Below are 19085 nucleotides of genomic sequence, written 5' to 3' on the forward strand. Positions count from 1 at the left end.
GTTTAGTTAACACAAACATAAACAGTTCACCTGTTCTATTTTTTAAAGGAATTGACCGGTACAGCAATTTTTAAATAAATTTCAGAAGGAGGAAAAAACTTACCGGCCGACTGCAGTTTCCATCGTTTGCCCTCGTTCTGAGGCGACGTCGCTATTAACGATGATTGAAACAGTAGAAGGGGACGTAATTCTTTTCCCCGCGTTTTTCCGTAACGCTAAAAATTTATAGAGTTTCTTTTTAGGAACGAGAATACATTAATACACTGACATGTGCTGTTATAAATACAAGCAAGCGACAACAAAAATATTACATTACAAGAAAAGAAAAGAACTTTTTAGAGAACAGACATAAAAAAGAAAAAAAAGAAAATGCAACTTATTTTACATGCACGAGAAGTAGAATGATTTACAACAATGAGTAAAACTATACAATTTACGCAAACTCCTTAAATAAGAAAGATATATAGAAAAAGTACACATGTAGTGCTCAGTGAAAAGCATTAGAGAATATTTTACTGGGGCTGTTTCGCAGGCTATTGAAGGGAAAGCTATTTTTCTATTTTAATTTTCTCCCCAAACAGGGGGAGTGAGCCGATCCTGGAGGTACTGCAATACCAGGCCAACTCGTGGCAAGAGCGGTGCAAGCACCTAACATCTCACCTAGTTGCAAAAATCAGTTTAATATCGAAGTACCCACATGGGGTACGTATCAGATATTAAGCTGATAAGAACAGATACTACACTTTGATCTTAGCCAAAAGGCCGAGAAGCGATACTCAAATCTTTCCGAGTTTCCAAAGCCTACAAATCCTATTTCTTACTCAAACACGGTGTTTTAATTTTAACCAAAGCTACACAAATTTTGCAAATTTATATACAAAAAGCACACGAAACACGAGATCTTGCTTTGCTTCAAATACCTGACAGCATGAAACGATTTCTGCATGACAAAACGGGTGTGAAAATAAAAAGCGGCTTGTGAAATACGGCAAGTCGCCAGAATATATTTTTAAACGTATAACATACGTATACGTATTTAATCTTAATCGAACGAAATAACATGATCATGTTGATTCATCCTAGGTCCGACGAACGCAGTTTTTAAAGCCTAGGAAATTTCATTAATCAGAAAATAAATTCAACGCTTTTTCACAATCAGCACGGACTTTTCACTGTCTCGTTTAGTTAACACAAACATAAACAGTTCACCTGTTCTATTTTTTAAAGGAATTGACCGGTACAGCAATTTTTAAATAAATTTCAGAAGGAGGAAAAAACTTACCGGCCGACTGCAGTTTCCATCGTTTGCCCTCGTTCTGAGGCGACGTCGCTATTAACGATGATTGAAACAGTAGAAGGGGACGTAATTCTTTTCCCCGCGTTTTTCCGTAACGCTAAAAATTTATAGAGTTTCTTTTTAGGAACGAGAATACATTAATACACTGACATGTGCTGTTATAAATACAAGCAAGCGACAACAAAAATATTACATTACAAGAAAAGAAAAGAACTTTTTAGAGAACAGACATAAAAAAGAAAAAAAAGAAATGCAACTTATTTTACATGCACGAGAAGTAGAATGATTTACAACAATGAGTAAAACTATACAATTTACGCAAACTCCTTAAATAAGAAAGATATATAGAAAAAGTACACATGTAGTGCTCAGTGAAAAGCATTAGAGAATATTTTACTGGGGCTGTTTCGCAGGCTATTGAAGGGAAAGCTATTTTTCTATTTTAATTTTCTCCCCAAACAGGGGGAGTGAGCCGATCCTGGAGGTACTGCAATACCAGGCCAACTCGTGGCAAGAGCGGTGCAAGCACCTAACATCTCACCTAGTTGCAAAAATCAGTTTAATATCGAAGTACCCACATGGGGTACGTATCAGATATTAAGCTGATAAGAACAGATACTACACTTTGATCTTAGCCAAAAGGCCGAGAAGCGATACTCAAATCTTTCCGAGTTTCCAAAGCCTACAAATCCTATTTCTTACTCAAACACGGTGTTTTAATTTTAACCAAAGCTACACAAATTTTGCAAATTTATATACAAAAAGCACACGAAACACGAGATCTTGCTTTGCTTCAAATACCTGACAGCATGAAACGATTTCTGCATGACAAAACGGGTGTGAAAATAAAAAGCGGCTTGTGAAATACGGCAAGTCGCCAGAATATATTTTTAAACGTATAACATACGTATACGTATTTAATCTTAATCGAACGAAATAACATGATCATGTTGATTCATCCTAGGTCCGACGAACGCAGTTTTTAAAGCCTAGGAAATTTCATTAATCAGAAAATAAATTCAACGCTTTTTCACAATCAGCACGGACTTTTCACTGTCTCGTTTAGTTAACACAAACATAAACAGTTCACCTGTTCTATTTTTTAAAGGAATTGACCGGTACAGCAATTTTTAAATAAATTTCAGAAGGAGGAAAAAACTTACCGGCCGACTGCAGTTTCCATCGTTTGCCCTCGTTCTGAGGCGACGTCGCTATTAACGATGATTGAAACAGTAGAAGGGGACGTAATTCTTTTCCCCGCGTTTTTCCGTAACGCTAAAAATTTATAGAGTTTCTTTTTAGGAACGAGAATACATTAATACACTGACATGTGCTGTTATAAATACAAGCAAGCGACAACAAAAATATTACATTACAAGAAAAGAAAAGAACTTTTTAGAGAACAGACATAAAAAAGAAAAAAAAGAAAATGCAACTTATTTTACATGCACGAGAAGTAGAATGATTTACAACAATGAGTAAAACTATACAATTTACGCAAACTCCTTAAATAAGAAAGATATATAGAAAAAGTACACATGTAGTGCTCAGTGAAAAGCATTAGAGAATATTTTACTGGGGCTGTTTCGCAGGCTATTGAAGGGAAAGCTATTTTTCTATTTTAATTTTCTCCCCAAACAGGGGGAGTGAGCCGATCCTGGAGGTACTGCAATACCAGGCCAACTCGTGGCAAGAGCGGTGCAAGCACCTAACATCTCACCTAGTTGCAAAAATCAGTTTAATATCGAAGTACCACATGGGGTACGTATCAGATATTAAGCTGATAAGAACAGATACTACACTTTGATCTTAGCCAAAAGGCCGAGAAGCGATACTCAAATCTTTCCGAGTTTCCAAAGCCTACAAATCCTATTTCTTACTCAAACACGGTGTTTTAATTTTAACCAAAGCTACACAAATTTTGCAAATTTATATACAAAAAAGCACACGAAACACGAGATCTTGCTTTGCTTCAAATACCTGACAGCATGAAACGATTTCTGCATGACAAAACGGGTGTGAAAATAAAAAGCGGCTTGTGAAATACGGCAAGTCGCCAGAATATATTTTTAAACGTATAACATACGTATACGTATTTAATCTTAATCGAACGAAATAACATGATCATGTTGATTCATCCTAGGTCCGACGAACGCAGTTTTTAAAGCCTAGGAAATTTCATTAATCAGAAAATAAATTCAACGCTTTTTCACAATCAGCACGGACTTTTCACTGTCTCGTTTAGTTAACACAAACATAAACAGTTCACCTGTTCTATTTTTTAAAGGAATTGACCGGTACAGCAATTTTTAAATAAATTTCAGAAGGAGGAAAAAACTTACCGGCCGACTGCAGTTTCCATCGTTTGCCCTCGTTCTGAGGCGACGTCGCTATTAACGATGATTGAAACAGTAGAAGGGGACGTAATTCTTTTCCCCGCGTTTTTCCGTAACGCTAAAAATTTATAGAGTTTCTTTTTAGGAACGAGAATACATTAATACACTGACATGTGCTGTTATAAATACAAGCAAGCGACAACAAAAATATTACATTACAAGAAAAGAAAAGAACTTTTTAGAGAACAGACATAAAAAAGAAAAAAAAAGAAAATGCAACTTATTTTACATGCACGAGAAGTAGAATGATTTACAACAATGAGTAAAACTATACAATTTACGCAAACTCCTTAAATAAGAAAGATATATAGAAAAAGTACACATGTAGTGCTCAGTGAAAAGCATTAGAGAATATTTTACTGGGGCTGTTTCGCAGGCTATTGAAGGGAAAGCTATTTTTCTATTTTAATTTTCTCCCCAAACAGGGGGAGTGAGCCGATCCTGGAGGTACTGCAATACCAGGCCAACTCGTGGCAAGAGCGGTGCAAGCACCTAACATCTCACCTAGTTGCAAAAATCAGTTTAATATCGAAGTACCCACATGGGGTACGTATCAGATATTAAGCTGATAAGAACAGATACTACACTTTGATCTTAGCCAAAAGGCCGAGAAGCGATACTCAAATCTTTCCGAGTTTCCAAAGCCTACAAATCCTATTTCTTACTCAAACACGGTGTTTTAATTTTAACCAAAGCTACACAAATTTTGCAAATTTATATACAAAAAGCACACGAAACACGAGATCTTGCTTTGCTTCAAATACCTGACAGCATGAAACGATTTCTGCATGACAAAACGGGTGTGAAAATAAAAAGCGGCTTGTGAAATACGGCAAGTCGCCAGAATATATTTTTAAACGTATAACATACGTATACGTATTTAATCTTAATCGAACGAAATAACATGATCATGTTGATTCATCCTAGGTCCGACGAACGCAGTTTTTAAAGCCTAGGAAATTTCATTAATCAGAAAATAAATTCAAACGCTTTTTCACAATCAGCACGGACTTTTTCACTGTCTCGTTTAGTTAACACAAACATAAACAGTTCACCTGTTCTATTTTTTAAAGGAATTGACCGGTACAGCAATTTTTAAATAAATTTCAGAAGGAGGAAAAAACTTACCGGCCGACTGCAGTTTCCATCGTTTGCCCTCGTTCTGAGGCGACGTCGCTATTAACGATGATTGAAACAGTAGAAGGGGACGTAATTCTTTTCCCCGCGTTTTTCCGTAACGCTAAAAATTTATAGAGTTTCTTTTTAGGAACGAGAATACATTAATACACTGACATGTGCTGTTATAAATACAAGCAAGCGACAACAAAAATATTACATTACAAGAAAAGAAAAGAACTTTTTAGAGAACAGACATAAAAAAGAAAAAAAAGAAAATGCAACTTATTTTACATGCACGAGAAGTAGAATGATTTACAACAATGAGTAAAACTATACAATTTACGCAAACTCCTTAAATAAGAAAGATATATAGAAAAAGTACACATGTAGTGCTCAGTGAAAAGCATTAGAGAATATTTTACTGGGGCTGTTTCGCAGGCTATTGAAGGGAAAGCTATTTTTCTATTTTAATTTTCTCCCCAAACAGGGGGAGTGAGCCGATCCTGGAGGTACTGCAATACCAGGCCAACTCGTGGCAAGAGCGGTGCAAGCACCTAACATCTCACCTAGTTGCAAAAATCAGTTTAATATCGAAGTACCCACATGGGGTACGTATCAGATATTAAGCTGATAAGAACAGATACTACACTTTGATCTTAGCCAAAAGGCCGAGAAGCGATACTCAAATCTTTCCGAGTTTCCAAAGCCTACAAATCCTATTTCTTACTCAAACACGGTGTTTTAATTTTAACCAAAGCTACACAAATTTTGCAAATTTATATACAAAAAGCACACGAAACACGAGATCTTGCTTTGCTTCAAATACCTGACAGCATGAAACGATTTCTGCATGACAAAAACGGGTGTGAAAATAAAAAGCGGCTTGTGAAATACGGCAAGTCGCCAGAATATATTTTTAAACGTATAACATACGTATACGTATTTAATCTTAATCGAACGAAATAACATGATCATGTTGATTCATCCTAGGTCCGACGAACGCAGTTTTTAAAGCCTAGGAAATTTCATTAATCAGAAAATAAATTCAACGCTTTTTCACAATCAGCACGGACTTTTCACTGTCTCGTTTAGTTAACACAAACATAAACAGTTCACCTGTTCTATTTTTTAAAGGAATTGACCGGTACAGCAATTTTTAAATAAATTTCAGAAGGAGGAAAAAACTTACCGGCCGACTGCAGTTTCCATCGTTTGCCCTCGTTCTGAGGCGACGTCGCTATTAACGATGATTGAAACAGTAGAAGGGGACGTAATTCTTTTCCCCGCGTTTTTCCGTAACGCTAAAAATTTATAGAGTTTCTTTTTAGGAACGAGAATACATTAATACACTGACATGTGCTGTTATAAATACAAGCAAGCGACAACAAAAATATTACATTACAAGAAAAGAAAAGAACTTTTTAGAGAACAGACATAAAAAAGAAAAAAAAGAAAATGCAACTTATTTTACATGCACGAGAAGTAGAATGATTTACAACAATGAGTAAAACTATACAATTTACGCAAACTCCTTAAATAAGAAAGATATATAGAAAAAGTACACATGTAGTGCTCAGTGAAAAGCATTAGAGAATATTTTACTGGGGCTGTTTCGCAGGCTATTGAAGGGAAAGCTATTTTTCTATTTTAATTTTCTCCCCAAACAGGGGGAGTGAGCCGATCCTGGAGGTACTGCAATACCAGGCCAACTCGTGGCAAGAGCGGTGCAAGCACCTAACATCTCACCTAGTTGCAAAAATCAGTTTAATATCGAAGTACCCACATGGGGTACGTATCAGATATTAAGCTGATAAGAACAGATACTACACTTTGATCTTAGCCAAAAGGCCGAGAAGCGATACTCAAATCTTTCCGAGTTTCCAAAGCCTACAAATCCTATTTCTTACTCAAACACGGTGTTTTAATTTTAACCAAAGCTACACAAATTTTGCAAATTTATATACAAAAAGCACACGAAACACGAGATCTTGCTTTGCTTCAAATACCTGACAGCATGAAACGATTTCTGCATGACAAAACGGGTGTGAAAATAAAAAGCGGCTTGTGAAATACGGCAAGTCGCCAGAATATATTTTTAAACGTATAACATACGTATACGTATTTAATCTTAATCGAACGAAATAACATGATCATGTTGATTCATCCTAGGTCCGACGAACGCAGTTTTTAAAGCCTAGGAAATTTCATTAATCAGAAAATAAATTCAACGCTTTTTCACAATCAGCACGGACTTTTCACTGTCTCGTTTAGTTAACACAAACATAAACAGTTCACCTGTTCTATTTTTTAAAGGAATTGACCGGTACAGCAATTTTTAAATAAATTTCAGAAGGAGGAAAAAACTTACCGGCCGACTGCAGTTTCCATCGTTTGCCCTCGTTCTGAGGCGACGTCGCTATTAACGATGATTGAAACAGTAGAAGGGGACGTAATTCTTTTCCCCGCGTTTTTCCGTAACGCTAAAAATTTATAGAGTTTCTTTTTAGGAACGAGAATACATTAATACACTGACATGTGCTGTTATAAATACAAGCAAGCGACAACAAAAATATTACATTACAAGAAAAGAAAAGAACTTTTTAGAGAACAGACATAAAAAAGAAAAAAAAAGAAAATGCAACTTATTTTACATGCACGAGAAGTAGAATGATTTACAACAATGAGTAAAACTATACAATTTACGCAAACTCCTTAAATAAGAAAGATATATAGAAAAAGTACACATGTAGTGCTCAGTGAAAAGCATTAGAGAATATTTTACTGGGGCTGTTTCGCAGGCTATTGAAGGGAAAGCTATTTTTCTATTTTAATTTTCTCCCCAAACAGGGGGAGTGAGCCGATCCTGGAGGTACTGCAATACCAGGCCAACTCGTGGCAAGAGCGGTGCAAGCACCTAACATCTCACCTAGTTGCAAAAATCAGTTTAATATCGAAGTACCCACATGGGGTACGTATCAGATATTAAGCTGATAAGAACAGATACTACACTTTGATCTTAGCCAAAAGGCCGAGAAGCGATACTCAAATCTTTCCGAGTTTCCAAAGCCTACAAATCCTATTTCTTACTCAAACACGGTGTTTTAATTTTAACCAAAGCTACACAAATTTTGCAAATTTATATACAAAAAGCACACGAAACACGAGATCTTGCTTTGCTTCAAATACCTGACAGCATGAAACGATTTCTGCATGACAAAACGGGTGTGAAAATAAAAAGCGGCTTGTGAAATACGGCAAGTCGCCAGAATATATTTTTAAACGTATAACATACGTATACGTATTTAATCTTAATCGAACGAAATAACATGATCATGTTGATTCATCCTAGGTCCGACGAACGCAGTTTTTAAAGCCTAGGAAATTTCATTAATCAGAAAATAAATTCAACGCTTTTTCACAATCAGCACGGACTTTTCACTGTCTCGTTTAGTTAACACAAACATAAACAGTTCACCTGTTCTATTTTTTAAAGGAATTGACCGGTACAGCAATTTTTAAATAAATTTCAGAAGGAGGAAAAAACTTACCGGCCGACTGCAGTTTCCATCGTTTGCCCTCGTTCTGAGGCGACGTCGCTATTAACGATGATTGAAACAGTAGAAGGGGACGTAATTCTTTTCCCCGCGTTTTTCCGTAACGCTAAAAATTTATAGAGTTTCTTTTTAGGAACGAGAATACATTAATACACTGACATGTGCTGTTATAAATACAAGCAAGCGACAACAAAAATATTACATTACAAGAAAAGAAAAGAACTTTTTAGAGAACAGACATAAAAAAGAAAAAAAAAGAAAATGCAACTTATTTTACATGCACGAGAAGTAGAATGATTTACAACAATGAGTAAAACTATACAATTTACGCAAACTCCTTAAATAAGAAAGATATATAGAAAAAGTACACATGTAGTGCTCAGTGAAAAGCATTAGAGAATATTTTACTGGGGCTGTTTCGCAGGCTATTGAAGGGAAAGCTATTTTTCTATTTTAATTTTCTCCCCAAACAGGGGGAGTGAGCCGATCCTGGAGGTACTGCAATACCAGGCCAACTCGTGGCAAGAGCGGTGCAAGCACCTAACATCTCACCTAGTTGCAAAAATCAGTTTAATATCGAAGTACCCACATGGGGTACGTATCAGATATTAAGCTGATAAGAACAGATACTACACTTTGATCTTAGCCAAAAGGCCGAGAAGCGATACTCAAATCTTTCCGAGTTTCCAAAGCCTACAAATCCTATTTCTTACTCAAACACGGTGTTTTAATTTTAACCAAAGCTACACAAATTTTGCAAATTTATATACAAAAAGCACACGAAACACGAGATCTTGCTTTGCTTCAAATACCTGACAGCATGAAACGATTTCTGCATGACAAAACGGGTGTGAAAATAAAAAGCGGCTTGTGAAATACGGCAAGTCGCCAGAATATATTTTTAAACGTATAACATACGTATACGTATTTAATCTTAATCGAACGAAATAACATGATCATGTTGATTCATCCTAGGTCCGACGAACGCAGTTTTTAAAGCCTAGGAAATTTCATTAATCAGAAAATAAATTCAACGCTTTTTCACAATCAGCACGGACTTTTCACTGTCTCGTTTAGTTAACACAAACATAAACAGTTCACCTGTTCTATTTTTTAAAGGAATTGACCGGTACAGCAATTTTTAAATAAATTTCAGAAGGAGGAAAAAACTTACCGGCCGACTGCAGTTTCCATCGTTTGCCCTCGTTCTGAGGCGACGTCGCTATTAACGATGATTGAAACAGTAGAAGGGGACGTAATTCTTTTCCCCGCGTTTTTCCGTAACGCTAAAAATTTATAGAGTTTCTTTTTAGGAACGAGAATACATTAATACACTGACATGTGCTGTTATAAATACAAGCAAGCGACAAACAAAAATATTACATTACAAGAAAAGAAAAGAACTTTTTAGAGAACAGACATAAAAAAGAAAAAAAAGAAAATGCAACTTATTTTACATGCACGAGAAGTAGAATGATTTACAACAATGAGTAAAACTATACAATTTACGCAAACTCCTTAAATAAGAAAGATATATAGAAAAAGTACACATGTAGTGCTCAGTGAAAAGCATTAGAGAATATTTTACTGGGGCTGTTTCGCAGGCTATTGAAGGGAAAGCTATTTTTCTATTTTAATTTTCTCCCCAAACAGGGGGAGTGAGCCGATCCTGGAGGTACTGCAATACCAGGCCAACTCGTGGCAAGAGCGGTGCAAGCACCTAACATCTCACCTAGTTGCAAAAATCAGTTTAATATCGAAGTACCCACATGGGGTACGTATCAGATATTAAGCTGATAAGAACAGATACTACACTTTGATCTTAGCCAAAAGGCCGAGAAGCGATACTCAAATCTTTCCGAGTTTCCAAAGCCTACAAATCCTATTTCTTACTCAAACACGGTGTTTTAATTTTAACCAAAGCTACACAAATTTTGCAAATTTATATACAAAAAGCACACGAAACACGAGATCTTGCTTTGCTTCAAATACCTGACAGCATGAAACGATTTCTGCATGACAAAACGGGTGTGAAAATAAAAAGCGGCTTGTGAAATACGGCAAGTCGCCAGAATATATTTTTAAACGTATAACATACGTATACGTATTTAATCTTAATCGAACGAAATAACATGATCATGTTGATTCATCCTAGGTCCGACGAACGCAGTTTTTAAAGCCTAGGAAATTTCATTAATCAGAAAATAAATTCAACGCTTTTTCACAATCAGCACGGACTTTTCACTGTCTCGTTTAGTTAACACAAACATAAACAGTTCACCTGTTCTATTTTTTAAAGGAATTGACCGGTACAGCAATTTTTAAATAAATTTCAGAAGGAGGAAAAAACTTACCGGCCGACTGCAGTTTCCATCGTTTGCCCTCGTTCTGAGGCGACGTCGCTATTAACGATGATTGAAACAGTAGAAGGGGACGTAATTCTTTTCCCCGCGTTTTTCCGTAACGCTAAAAATTTATAGAGTTTCTTTTTAGGAACGAGAATACATTAATACACTGACATGTGCTGTTATAAATACAAGCAAGCGACAACAAAAATATTACATTACAAGAAAAGAAAAGAACTTTTTAGAGAACAGACATAAAAAAGAAAAAAAAGAAAATGCAACTTATTTTACATGCACGAGAAGTAGAATGATTTACAACAATGAGTAAAACTATACAATTTACGCAAAACTCCTTAAATAAGAAAGATATATAGAAAAAGTACACATGTAGTGCTCAGTGAAAAGCATTAGAGAATATTTTACTGGGGCTGTTTCGCAGGCTATTGAAGGGAAAGCTATTTTTCTATTTTAATTTTCTCCCCAAACAGGGGGAGTGAGCCGATCCTGGAGGTACTGCAATACCAGGCCAACTCGTGGCAAGAGCGGTGCAAGCACCTAACATCTCACCTAGTTGCAAAAATCAGTTTAATATCGAAGTACCCACATGGGGTACGTATCAGATATTAAGCTGATAAGAACAGATACTACACTTTGATCTTAGCCAAAAGGCCGAGAAGCGATACTCAAATCTTTCCGAGTTTCCAAAGCCTACAAATCCTATTTCTTACTCAAACACGGTGTTTTAATTTTAACCAAAGCTACACAAATTTTGCAAATTTATATACAAAAAGCACACGAAACACGAGATCTTGCTTTGCTTCAAATACCTGACAGCATGAAACGATTTCTGCATGACAAAACGGGTGTGAAAATAAAAAGCGGCTTGTGAAATACGGCAAGTCGCCAGAATATATTTTTAAACGTATAACATACGTATACGTATTTAATCTTAATCGAACGAAATAACATGATCATGTTGATTCATCCTAGGTCCGACGAACGCAGTTTTTAAAGCCTAGGAAATTTCATTAATCAGAAAATAAATTCAACGCTTTTTCACAATCAGCACGGACTTTTCACTGTCTCGTTTAGTTAACACAAACATAAACAGTTCACCTGTTCTATTTTTTAAAGGAATTGACCGGTACAGCAATTTTTAAATAAATTTCAGAAGGAGGAAAAAAACTTACCGGCCGACTGCAGTTTCCATCGTTTGCCCTCGTTCTGAGGCGACGTCGCTATTAACGATGATTGAAACAGTAGAAGGGGACGTAATTCTTTTCCCCGCGTTTTTTCCGTAACGCTAAAAATTTATAGAGTTTCTTTTTAGGAACGAGAATACATTAATACACTGACATGTGCTGTTATAAATACAAGCAAGCGACAACAAAAATATTACATTACAAGAAAAGAAAGAACTTTTTAGAGAACAGACATAAAAAAGAAAAAAAGAAAATGCAACTTATTTTACATGCACGAGAAGTAGAATGATTTACAACAATGAGTAAAACTATACAATTTACGCAAACTCCTTAAATAAGAAAGATATATAGAAAAAGTACACATGTAGTGCTCAGTGAAAAGCATTAGAGAATATTTTACTGGGGCTGTTTCGCAGGCTATTGAAGGGGAAAGCTATTTTTCTATTTTAATTTTCTCCCCAAACAGGGGGAGTGAGCCGATCCTGGAGGTACTGCAATACCAGGCCAACTCGTGGCAAGAGCGGTGCAAGCACCTAACATCTCACCTAGTTGCAAAAATCAGTTTAATATCGAAGTACCCCACATGGGGTACGTATCAGATATTAAGCTGATAAGAACAGATACTACACTTTGATCTTAGCCAAAAGGCCGAGAAGCGATACTCAAATCTTTCCGAGTTTCCAAAGCCTACAAATCCTATTTCTTACTCAAACACGGTGTTTTAATTTTAACCAAAGCTACACAAATTTTGCAAATTTATATACAAAAAGCACACGAAACACGAGATCTTGCTTTGCTTCAAATACCTGACAGCATGAAACGATTTCTGCATGACAAAACGGGTGTGAAAATAAAAAGCGGCTTGTGAAATACGGCAAGTCGCCAGAATATATTTTTAAACGTATAACATACGTATACGTATTTAATCTTAATCGAACGAAATAACATGATCATGTTGATTCATCCTAGGTCCGACGAACGCAGTTTTTAAAGCCTAGGAAATTTCATTAATCAGAAAATAAATTCAACGCTTTTTCACAATCAGCACGGACTTTTCACTGTCTCGTTTAGTTAACACAAACATAAACAGTTCACCTGTTCTATTTTTTAAAGGAATTGACCGGTACAGCAATTTTTAAATAAATTTCAGAAGGAGGAAAAAAACTTACCGGCCGACTGCAGTTTCCATCGTTTGCCCTCGTTCTGAGGCGACGTCGCTATTAACGATGATTGAAACAGTAGAAGGGGACGTAATTCTTTTCCCCGCGTTTTTCCGTAAACGCTAAAAATTTATAGAGTTTCTTTTTAGGAACGAGAATACATTAATACACTGACATGTGCTGTTATAAATACAAGCAAGCGACAACAAAAATATTACATTACAAGAAAAGAAAAGAACTTTTTAGAGAACAGACATAAAAAAGAAAAAAAAGAAAATGCAACTTATTTTACATGCACGAGAAGTAGAATGATTTACAACAATGAGTAAAACTATACAATTTACGCAAACTCCTTAAATAAGAAAGATATATAGAAAAAGTACACATGTAGTGCTCAGTGAAAAGCATTAGAGAATATTTTACTGGGGCTGTTTCGCAGGCTATTGAAGGGAAAGCTATTTTTCTATTTTAATTTTCTCCCCAAACAGGGGGAGTGAGCCGATCCTGGAGGTACTGCAATACCAGGCCAACTCGTGGCAAGAGCGGTGCAAGCACCTAACATCTCACCTAGTTGCAAAAATCAGTTTAATATCGAAGTACCCACATGGGGTACGTATCAGATATTAAGCTGATAAGAACAGATACTACACTTTGATCTTAGCCAAAAGGCCGAGAAGCGATACTCAAATCTTTCCGAGTTTTCCAAAGCCTACAAATCCTATTTCTTACTCAAACACGGTGTTTTAATTTTAACCAAAGCTACACAAATTTTGCAAATTTATATACAAAAAAGCACACGAAACACGAGATCTTGCTTTGCTTCAAATACCTGACAGCATGAAACGATTTCTGCATGACAAAACGGGTGTGAAAATAAAAAGCGGCTTGTGAAATACGGCAAGTCGCCAGAATATATTTTTAAACGTATAACATACGTATACGTATTTAATCTTAATCGAACGAAATAACATGATCATGTTGATTCATCCTAGGTCCGACGAACGCAGTTTTTAAAGCCTAGGAAATTTCATTAATCAGAAAATAAATTCAACGCTTTTTCACAATCAGCACGGACTTTTCACTGTCTCGTTTAGTTAACACAAACATAAACAGTTCACCTGTTCTATTTTTTAAAGAATTGACCGGTACAGCAATTTTTAAATAAATTTCAGAAGGAGGAAAAAACTTACCGGCCGACTGCAGTTTCCATCGTTTGCCCTCGTTCTGAGGCGACGTCGCTATTAACGATGATTGAAACAGTAGAAGGGGACGTAATTCTTTTCCCCGCGTTTTTCCCGTAACGCTAAAAATTTATAGAGTTTCTTTTTAGGAACGAGAATACATTAATACACTGACATGTGCTGTTATAAATACAAGCAAGCGACAACAAAAATATTACATTACAAGAAAAGAAAAGAACTTTTTAGAGAACAGACATAAAAAAGAAAAAAAAGAAAATGCAACTTATTTTACATGCACGAGAAGTAGAATGATTTACAACAATGAGTAAAACTATACAATTTACGCAAACTCCTTAAATAAGAAAGATATATAGAAAAAGTACACATGTAGTGCTCAGTGAAAAGCATTAGAGAATATTTTACTGGGGCTGTTTCGCAGGCTATTGAAGGGAAAGCTATTTTTCTATTTTAATTTTCTCCCCAAACAGGGGGAGTGAGCCGATCCTGGAGGTACTGCAATACCAGGCCAACTCGTGGCAAGAGCGGTGCAAGCACCTAACATCTCACCTAGTTGCAAAAATCAGTTTAATATCGAAGTACCCACATGGGGTACGTATCAGATATTAAGCTGATAAGAACAGATACTACACTTTGATCTTAGCCAAAAGGCCGAGAAGCGATACTCAAATCTTTCCGAGTTTCCAAAGCCTACAAATCCTATTTCTTACTCAAACACGGTGTTTTAATTTTAACCAAAGCTACACAAATTTTGCAAATTTATATACAAAAAGCACACGAAACACGAGATCTTGCTTTGCTTCAAATACCTGACAGCATGAAACGATTTCTGCATGACAAAACGGGTGTGAAAATAAAAAGCGGCTTGTGAAATACGGCAAGTCGCCAGAATATATTTTTAAACGTATAACATACGTATACGTATTTAATCTTAATCGAACGAAATAACATGATCATGTTGATTCATCCTAGGTCCGACGAACGCAGTTTTTAAAGCCTAGGAAATTTCATTAATCAGAAAATAAATTCAACGCTTTTTCACAATCAGCACGGACTTTTCACTGTCTCGTTTAGTTAACACAAACATAAACAGTTCACCTGTTCTATTTTTTAAAGGAATTGACCGGTACAGCAATTTTTAAATAAATTTCAGAAGGAGGAAAAAAAACTTACCGGCCGACTGCAGTTTCCATCGTTTGCCCTCGTTCTGAGGCGACGTCGCTATTAACGATGATTGAAACAGTAGAAGGGGACGTAATTCTTTTCCCCGCGTTTTTCCGTAACGCTAAAAATTTATAGAGTTTCTTTTTAGGAACGAGAATACATTAATACACTGACATGTGCTGTTATAAATACAAGCAAGCGACAACAAAAATATTACATTACAAGAAAAGAAAAGAACTTTTAGAGAACAGACATAAAAAAGAAAAAAAAGAAAATGCAACTTATTTTACATGCACGAGAAGTAGAATGATTTACAACAATGAGTAAAACTATACAATTTACGCAAACTCCTTAAATAAGAAAGATATATAGAAAAAGTACACATGTAGTGCTCAGTGAAAAGCATTAGAGAATATTTTACTGGGCTGTTTCGCAGGCTATTGAAGGGAAAGCTATTTTTCTATTTTAATTTTCTCCCCAAACAGGGGGAGTGAGCCGATCCTGGAGGTACTGCAATACCAGGCCAACTCGTGGCAAGAGCGGTGCAAGCACCTAACATCTCACCTAGTTGCAAAAATCAGTTTAATATCGAAGTACCCACATGGGGTACGTATCAGATATTAAGCTGATAAGAACAGATACTACACTTTGATCTTAGCCAAAAGGCCGAGAAGCGATACTCAAATCTTTCCGAGTTTCCAAAGCCTACAAATCCTATTTCTTACTCAAAACACGGTGTTTTAATTTTAACCAAAGCTACACAAATTTTGCAAATTTATATACAAAAAGCACACGAAACACGAGATCTTGCTTTGCTTCAAATACCTGACAGCATGAAACGATTTCTGCATGACAAAACGGGTGTGAAAATAAAAAGCGGCTTGTGAAATACGGCAAGTCGCCAGAATATATTTTTAAACGTATAACATACGTATACGTATTTAATCTTAATCGAACGAAATAACATGATCATGTTGATTCATCCTAGGTCCGACGAACGCAGTTTTTAAAGCCTAGGAAATTTCATTAATCAGAAAATAAATTCAACGCTTTTTCACAATCAGCACGGACTTTTCACTGTCTCGTTTAGTTAACACAAACATAAACAGTTCACCTGTTCTATTTTTTAAAGGAATTGACCGGTACAGCAATTTTTAAATAAATTTCAGAAGGAGGAAAAAACTTACCGGCCGACTGCAGTTTCCATCGTTTGCCCTCGTTCTGAGGCGACGTCGCTATTAACGATGATTGAAACAGTAGAAGGGGACGTAATTCTTTTCCCCGCGTTTTTCCGTAACGCTAAAAATTTATAGAGTTTCTTTTTAGGAACGAGAATACATTAATACACTGACATGTGCTGTTATAAATACAAGCAAGCGACAACAAAAATATTACATTACAAGAAAAGAAAAGAACTTTTTAGAGAACAGACATAAAAAAGAAAAAAAAGAAAATGCAACTTATTTTACATGCACGAGAAGTAGAATGATTTACAACAATGAGTAAAACTATACAATTTACGCAAACTCCTTAAATAAGAAAGATATATAGAAAAAGTACACATGTAGTGCTCAGTGAAAAGCATTAGAGAATATTTTACTGGGGCTGTTTCGCAGGCTATTGAAGGGAAAGCTATTTTTCTATTTTAATTTTCTCCCCAAACAGGGGGAGTGAGCCGATCCTGGAGGTACTGCAATACCAGGCCAACTCGTGGCAAGAGCGGTGCAAGCACCTAACATCTCACCTAGTTGCAAAAATCAGTTTAATATCGAAGTACCCACATGGGGTACGTATCAGATATTAAGCTGATAAGAACAGATACTACACTTTGATCTTAGCCAAAAGGCCGAGAAGCGATACTCAAATCTTTCCGAGTTTCCAAAGCCTACAAATCCTATTTCTTACTCAAACACGGTGTTTTAATTTTAACCAAAGCTACACAAATTTTGCAAATTTATATACAAAAAGCACACGAAACACGAGATCTTGCTTTGCTTCAAATACCTGACAGCATGAAACGATTTCTGCATGACAAAACGGGTGTGAAAATAAAAAGCGGCTTGTGAAATACGGCAAGTCGCCAGAATATATTTTTAAACGTATAACATACGTATACGTATTTAATCTTAATCGAACGAAATAACATGATCATGTTGATTCATCCTAGGTCCGACGAACGCAGTTTTTAAAGCCTAGGAAATTTCATTAATCAGAAAATAAATTCAACGCTTTTTCACAATCAGCACGGACTTTTCACTGTCTCGTTTAGTTAACACAAACATAAACAGTTCACCTGTTCTATTTTTTAAAGGAATTGACCGGTACAGCAATTTTTAAATAAATTTCAGAAGGAGGAAAAAACTTACCGGCCGACTGCAGTTTCCATCGTTTGCCCTCGTTCTGAGGCGACGTCGCTATTAACGATGATTGAAACAGTAGAAGGGGACGTAATTCTTTTCCCCGCGTTTTTCCGTAACGCTAAAAATTTATAGAGTTTCTTTTTAGGAACGAGAATACATTAATACACTGACATGTGCTGTTATAAATACAAGCAAGCGACAACAAAAATATTACATTACAAGAAAAGAAAAGAACTTTTTAGAGAACAGACATAAAAAAGAAAAAAAAGAAAATGCAACTTATTTTACATGCACGAGAAGTAGAATGATTTACAACAATGAGTAAAACTATACAATTTACGCAAACTCCTTAAATAAGAAAGATATATAGAAAAAGTACACATGTAGTGCTCAGTGAAAAGCATTAGAGAATATTTTACTGGGGCTGTTTCGCAGGCTATTGAAGGGAAAGCTATTTTTCTATTTTAATTTCTCTCCCAAACAGGGGGAGTGAGCCGATCCTGGAGGTACTGCAATACCAGGCCAACTCGTGGCAAGAGCGGTGCAAGCACCTAACATCTCACCTAGTTGCAAAAATCAGTTTAATATCGAAGTACCCACATGGGGTACGTATCAGATATTAAGCTGATAAGAACAGATACTACACTTTGATCTTAGCCAAAAGGCCGAGAAGCGATACTCAAATCTTTCCGAGTTTCCAAAGCCTACAAATCCTATTTCTTACTCAAACACGGTGTTTTAATTTTAACCAAAGCTACACAAATTTTGCAAATTTATATACAAAAAGCACACGAAACACGAGATCTTGCTTTGCTTCAAATACCTGACAGCATGAAACGATTTCTGCATGACAAAACGGGTGTGAAAATAAAAAGCGGCTTGTGAAATACGGCAAGTCGCCAGAATATATTTTTAAACGTATAACATACGTATACGTATTTAATCTTAATCGAACGAAATAACATGATCATGTTGATTCATCCTAGGTCCGACGAACGCAGTTTTTAAAGCCTAGGAAATTTCATTAATCAGAAAATAAATTCAACGCTTTTTCACAATCAGCACGGACTTTTCACTGTCTCGTTTAGTTAACACAAACATAAACAGTTCACCTGTTCTATTTTTTAAAGGAATTGACCGGTACAGCAATTTTTAAATAAATTTCAGAAGGAGGAAAAAACTTACCGGCCGACTGCAGTTTCCATCGTTTGCCCTCGTTCTGAGGCGACGTCGCTATTAACGATGATTGAAACAGTAGAAGGGGACGTAATTCTTTTCCCCGCGTTTTT

General features: G+C 36.1%; 16 non-coding genes across 16 annotated transcripts; all 16 read right to left on the reverse strand.

Moving 5' to 3' along the window:
- Positions 1-581: 581 nt before the first annotated feature.
- LOC139507767 (U2 spliceosomal RNA) lies at positions 582-774 on the reverse strand. The gene has a single exon (XR_011660824.1). It is a non-coding gene; the product is annotated as a U2 spliceosomal RNA (small nuclear RNA).
- A 985-nt stretch (positions 775-1759) lies between these two features.
- Positions 1760-1952, reverse strand: LOC139507779 (U2 spliceosomal RNA). The gene has a single exon (XR_011660836.1). It is a non-coding gene; the product is annotated as a U2 spliceosomal RNA (small nuclear RNA).
- A 986-nt stretch (positions 1953-2938) lies between these two features.
- Positions 2939-3130, reverse strand: LOC139507796 (U2 spliceosomal RNA). Its single transcript, XR_011660854.1, has one exon. It is a non-coding gene; the product is annotated as a U2 spliceosomal RNA (small nuclear RNA).
- A 988-nt stretch (positions 3131-4118) lies between these two features.
- LOC139507791 (U2 spliceosomal RNA) lies at positions 4119-4311 on the reverse strand. Its single transcript, XR_011660848.1, has one exon. It is a non-coding gene; the product is annotated as a U2 spliceosomal RNA (small nuclear RNA).
- Positions 4312-5299: 988 nt separating this feature from the next.
- LOC139507800 (U2 spliceosomal RNA) lies at positions 5300-5492 on the reverse strand. Its single transcript, XR_011660857.1, has one exon. It is a non-coding gene; the product is annotated as a U2 spliceosomal RNA (small nuclear RNA).
- Positions 5493-6479: 987 nt separating this feature from the next.
- Positions 6480-6672, reverse strand: LOC139507801 (U2 spliceosomal RNA). Its single transcript, XR_011660858.1, has one exon. It is a non-coding gene; the product is annotated as a U2 spliceosomal RNA (small nuclear RNA).
- Positions 6673-7659: 987 nt separating this feature from the next.
- Positions 7660-7852, reverse strand: LOC139507768 (U2 spliceosomal RNA). Its single transcript, XR_011660825.1, has one exon. It is a non-coding gene; the product is annotated as a U2 spliceosomal RNA (small nuclear RNA).
- Positions 7853-8839: 987 nt separating this feature from the next.
- LOC139507769 (U2 spliceosomal RNA) lies at positions 8840-9032 on the reverse strand. The gene has a single exon (XR_011660826.1). It is a non-coding gene; the product is annotated as a U2 spliceosomal RNA (small nuclear RNA).
- Positions 9033-10019: 987 nt separating this feature from the next.
- Positions 10020-10212, reverse strand: LOC139507770 (U2 spliceosomal RNA). Its single transcript, XR_011660828.1, has one exon. It is a non-coding gene; the product is annotated as a U2 spliceosomal RNA (small nuclear RNA).
- Positions 10213-11199: 987 nt separating this feature from the next.
- On the reverse strand, positions 11200-11392 carry LOC139507771 (U2 spliceosomal RNA). Its single transcript, XR_011660829.1, has one exon. It is a non-coding gene; the product is annotated as a U2 spliceosomal RNA (small nuclear RNA).
- Positions 11393-12379: 987 nt separating this feature from the next.
- Positions 12380-12573, reverse strand: LOC139507795 (U2 spliceosomal RNA). Its single transcript, XR_011660853.1, has one exon. It is a non-coding gene; the product is annotated as a U2 spliceosomal RNA (small nuclear RNA).
- Positions 12574-13561: 988 nt separating this feature from the next.
- On the reverse strand, positions 13562-13754 carry LOC139507772 (U2 spliceosomal RNA). Its single transcript, XR_011660830.1, has one exon. It is a non-coding gene; the product is annotated as a U2 spliceosomal RNA (small nuclear RNA).
- Positions 13755-14742: 988 nt separating this feature from the next.
- On the reverse strand, positions 14743-14935 carry LOC139507773 (U2 spliceosomal RNA). The gene has a single exon (XR_011660831.1). It is a non-coding gene; the product is annotated as a U2 spliceosomal RNA (small nuclear RNA).
- Positions 14936-15921: 986 nt separating this feature from the next.
- Positions 15922-16114, reverse strand: LOC139507774 (U2 spliceosomal RNA). Its single transcript, XR_011660832.1, has one exon. It is a non-coding gene; the product is annotated as a U2 spliceosomal RNA (small nuclear RNA).
- A 987-nt stretch (positions 16115-17101) lies between these two features.
- Positions 17102-17294, reverse strand: LOC139507775 (U2 spliceosomal RNA). The gene has a single exon (XR_011660833.1). It is a non-coding gene; the product is annotated as a U2 spliceosomal RNA (small nuclear RNA).
- Positions 17295-18280: 986 nt separating this feature from the next.
- Positions 18281-18473, reverse strand: LOC139507777 (U2 spliceosomal RNA). Its single transcript, XR_011660834.1, has one exon. It is a non-coding gene; the product is annotated as a U2 spliceosomal RNA (small nuclear RNA).
- Between the last annotated feature and the right edge of the window lie 612 nt (positions 18474-19085).

Source organism: Mytilus edulis, unplaced genomic scaffold, assembly GCF_963676685.1.
Source record: "Mytilus edulis unplaced genomic scaffold, xbMytEdul2.2 SCAFFOLD_391, whole genome shotgun sequence".
NCBI classification, from domain to species: domain Eukaryota; kingdom Metazoa; phylum Mollusca; class Bivalvia; order Mytilida; family Mytilidae; genus Mytilus; species Mytilus edulis.